This window comes from Mustelus asterias, chromosome 8 (assembly GCF_964213995.1).
Source record: "Mustelus asterias chromosome 8, sMusAst1.hap1.1, whole genome shotgun sequence".
Taxonomy (NCBI): domain Eukaryota; kingdom Metazoa; phylum Chordata; class Chondrichthyes; order Carcharhiniformes; family Triakidae; genus Mustelus; species Mustelus asterias.
Genome location: NC_135808.1, coordinates 13,552,451 through 13,557,216, shown reverse-complemented (window position 1 = coordinate 13,557,216; position 4,766 = coordinate 13,552,451). Strand labels below are relative to the sequence as shown.

Here is a 4,766-nt window from a genome sequence, read left to right as displayed (position 1 = left end):
TAAGAACAAAAGGCCTTATTACCAATGAACAAGGGGAGGCGATGGCCTAGTGGTATTATCACTACACTATTAATCCAGAAACTCAGCTAATGTTCTGGGGACCCGGGTTCGAATCCCGCCACAGCAGATGGTGGAATTTGAATTCAATAAAAAATATCTGGAATTAAGGATTTACTGAAAGCAAAAACCCATCTGGGACATTAATGCCCTTTAGGGAAGGAAATCTGCCATCCTTACCCGGTCTGGCCTACATGTGACTCCAGAGCCACAGCAATGTGGTTGACTCTCAACTGCCCTCCAAGGGCAACTAAGGATGGGCAGTAAATGCTGGCCAGCGAGTGACGCCCATGTCCCACAGATGAATAAAAATAATTCTGACCGGGATTCTCCAGCCTCGTGAAACAACTTGTGGGGATCCCGATGACCCACAAAATGGGGCATCGGCCAAAAAACAGGATTCCAAACAGGCAACAAGGCAATTGGGATTCATCCAACCTGCACTGCCCACCGTGATTGGATTACCATCCACAACTGTAACACCATTAGCCGGTTTGAAAGCCTATTCACAAGCCATGCACCCGGCCCCGTCCAGTGGGGACTGCACTGGGTGGGCTTAACTGTTGCCAATCACAAGTGGAAAGATGGTGTGCTGGACCCCGAGGGTCCAGGGGAGCACCACCAATCCCTCAGCAAAGAGGGGCATCCTCCCCTCCACACCATTCAGGCATGAGAGTGACCCAACCCTCCGCCCCCCCACTCAGGCATCCTCTCACCCACCCCCCCATAGACCCCCCTCAGCACTCCTTCCCCACTCAGGCCCCCCTCCCCCCCAGACCCCCTCAGCACTCCTTCCCCAATCAACTGATCTCCCCCTCCGGCACCCAACACAGGCCCCCTTCCCCTCCTCATATCGTTCCTCAGCACTCTGCGCCCACTCTGACCCCTCATACTCCCCCACTCAGGCCCCACCCCCATTCAGGCCATTCACCTTGGCAGTGCCATCAGAGGACTACCCCTGCCACCCTGACACTGGCACCCTAGTCTGGTTCCTCTGGCCCCGAAGGGGGTCAAGGAGAAAGTCCAGTGGCCATTTGCCCCTCTGCTACTCCCAGGCTGCAGAGGAAGGATCCCTCAAGGGTCCTGGGTGTTAGGAGCGGAGAAGTCAATTTCCACAAGTGGAGGGGGGTGGCGGTGGCAGGGGCGGGGGGGGGGGGGGGGGGGAGGGGGGGAATGCACTGGGGGCTGGGTGCCTTTTTTCACAGCTGTGCACTCAGTCCCAGTGTATGCACACAGCTTTGATTTGAAATTTCAGAGGCTTCCCGATAAGCGAGAACACTTATTCCTTCTGTAGAAACCACAGGCTGTCAATCAAGCTCTGAATCTTTGTAAACATTGCAGTTGGGATCAATGGAGGTTTTGAGATGCATTCAAGCGTGGAGGAAAAGGTCAATGAACACAGCTGTCAATCGCAGCCTCTCGCACAGTGCTGAACTTTGAAAATGACAGAACAAGATATTCCAATGGAACAGAGAGGGTTTCAAAGGTTTCAGCTCGCTAGGAAGCCTCAGGATCTTCAAATCAAAGCTGTTTGCATACGTTGGGGCTGAGTTCACAGCTGGAGTGACCTGGCCACTTTGAAATTATTTACAGCTGTCGTGGGGATTGCGGATGTTGATCACAGGGCTGCCTGAAATCACCAAGCCAGGGGATGTCTGCCAGGGCTTAAAGGGGCAGTCCAGCTGTGACACCCCCATCCCAGTGGAGAGTGGTGAGGTCAATAACCTGCCCCCAATCAGAGCCAACCCAACCCCTCAGACTCTGGAGGGACCCTTTCTCTGATGCCTGACAGCGACAGACGGCCAAATGGCCATTGGAACTACCTCCTTGACCCTTCTTCGGGCCCAATGTGCCTGGACAGGGTGCTAATGCCAGGGTGGCAGGCAGCAGTGCACTGATGGCACTGCTAAGGTGCATGGCCTTCAAGTGGGTTCTGAAGGGGGAGGGGCCTGAGTTGGGTGGTCTGAGTGGGAGTCTGAGGGGGGGAGTGGGGCTGAGGGGGAGTGGGGCTGAGGGGGAGTGGGGCTGAGGGGGAGTGGGGCTGAGGGGGAGTGGGGCTGAGGGGAGTGGGGCTGAGGGGGGAGTGATTTGAGGGGAGATGAGGTCTGAGTGGGTGGGTCTGAAAGGAGGAGCTGAGTGGGTGGTCTGAGGGGGGTGTGGGGCTGAGTGGGTGGCCTGAGGGGGTGTGGGGCTGAGTGGGGTGTTGAGGGTAAATGGTGGACTGTGCTGGGTCTGAGAGGGGAAGAGGGAGTGGGAGGGGGAGGGGGCTGGCATGGGGAGGGGGGTTGAGTGGCTGAGTGGGGTGTCTGAGGGGGGAGGGGGGCTGAGTGGGGGTCTGAGGGGGTGGAGTAGGCGTCTGGTGGGAGGGGGACTGTGGGGGGTCTGAGGGAGGAGGGGAGCTGAGGGGGACTGTGGGGGGGTCTGAGGGAGGAGGGGAGGGGGGATGTGTGGGGCCTCAGAGGGGAGGGAGAGCTCTGGGGAGTCCGGAGATCGGATTGTGTCACCCTCATGCCTGCATGGTATGGGGTGGGGGCTGTGGGGGGGGCATCTTACGATAAGGAAGAACACACGATGCATTGTGAACCTTTCCATGTTGCTGAATGATTCCACTATTCGCCTTGTGATAACAACAGCTCACATTTAACCTCACCATGAAATTGCTGCATTAATTCATCATTGAACTAGCAACGGAAAGTTAAGGCCAATAATGAATAGTTTAGGGCAGCATGACAGTTGTTAGAGGTATCATCTTGTTGAAGTATACAGGATTCTGGGTGGAATTGACAGGGTAAGTAATTGTAAGGACGTTTCCCCTCGTGCGAGAATCTAGAATTAGAGAGCACAATTTCAATAAGGGGGCTCCCATTTAAGATAGAGAAAGGGGGAATTTCCTCTCTCGATGCCACAACCTACAAGTTCCGCTCCAAGACACTCACCGTTCTGACTTGGAAATATATCACCGTTCTTTCACAATCAGTGGGTCAAAATTCTGGAACTCCCTCCCGAACAGCACTGTGGGTGTAGCTACATCACAGGGACTGCAGTGGTTCAAGAAGGCAGCTCACCACCACCTTCTCAGGGGCAATTAGGGATGGGTAATGAATGCTGCCGAGCCAGCGATGCCCGCATCCCTTGAATGCATTAACAAAAGTCCTGCTGTATAGATCCCCTGCTATATAGTCCTGCTATATAGATCCTCGGTTAGACCACGCCCACAGTACTGTGTGCAATTTTGATCCCTTTGCCTTCGGAATATTATTGCCATGGAAGGATTGCAGTGAAGGTTCACCAGACTTGTTCCTGGGATGGCGGGATTTTCACATTGTTATAATTCACATCAGAAACTCCAAAATGTTTTACGAAGTCTGCCTGGATCATAAGTTTTCCAATTTGAATTTGCCACGGGCGAGCATGAGATGTTTCACTTCAGGTATGATTCGAATGACCCACTAGGGAGCTTTTATCAAACAAAGATTATTTAAGAATATAGTTAACATAGCAATAACTTTTACCAATTGCAAACTCGAGAAAGAAACAACGATGATATTGTATAACCTTAACAATTATATGAAATCTCCCAACCAAACAAGAACAGAAGGTTGGTTAGGGCAAGTTTAGGGCCAATTATAGATGGCAGAGGGAAGTTATGTGTGGAACCGGAGGAGATTGGTGAAGCATTGAACCAATATTTCTCTTCGGTGTTCACGCAAGGGGACATGAATATAGCTGAGGAGGACACTGGGTTGCAAGGGAGTAGAATAGACAGTATTACAGTTGATAAGGAGGATGTGCAGGATATTCTGGAGGGTCTGAAAATAGATAAATCCCCTGGTCCGGATGGGATTTATCCAAGGATTCTCTGGGAGGCAAGAGAAGTGATTGCAGAGCCTCTGGCTCTGATCTTCAGGTCGTCGTTGGCCTCTGGTATAGTACCAGAAGATTGGAGGTTAGCGAATGTTGTCCCATTGTTTAAGAAGGGGAACAGAGACTTCCCCGGGAATTATAGACCGGTGAGTCTCACTTCTGTTGTCGGCAAGATGTTGGAAAAAATTATAAGGGATAGGATTTATAGTTATTTGGAGAGTAATGAATTGATAGGTGATAGTCAGCATGGTTTTGTGGCAGGTAGGTCGTGCCTTACTAACCTTATTGAGTTTTTTGAGAAAGTGACCAAGGAGGTGGATGGGGGCAAGGCAGTGGACGTGGTATATATGGATTTTAGTAAGGCGTTTGATAAGGTTCACCATGGTAGGCTTCTGCAGAAAATGCAGATGTATGGGATTGGGGGTGATCTAGGAAATTGGATCAGGAATTGGCTAGCGGATAGGAAACAGAGGGTGGTGGTTGATAGTAAATATTCATCATGGAGTGCGGTTACAAGTGGTGTACCTCAGGGATCTGCTTTGGGGCCACTGCTGTTTGTAATATTTATTAATGATCTGGATGAGGGTATAGTTGGGTGGATTAGCAAATTTGCTGATGACACCAAAGTCGGTGGTGTGGTAGACAGTGAGGAAGGGTGTCGTAGTTTGCAGGAAGACTTAGACAGGTTGCAAAGTTGGGCCGAGAGGTGGCGGATGGAGTTTAATGCGGAGAAGTGTGAGGTAATTCACTTTGGTAGGAATAACAGATGTGTTGAGTATAGGGCTAACGGGAGGACTTTGAATAGTGTGGAGGAGCAGAGGGATCTAGGTGTATGTGTGCATAGA

At 51.4% G+C, this 4,766-nt stretch overlaps 1 long non-coding RNA gene across 1 annotated transcript in view; it reads right to left on the bottom strand.

Annotated features, from left to right (window-relative positions):
* The window catches only part of LOC144496867 (uncharacterized), an 825,626-nt gene that overhangs the window by 246,281 nt on the left and 574,579 nt on the right, over window positions 1-4,766 (bottom strand). The window lies entirely within an intron of this gene.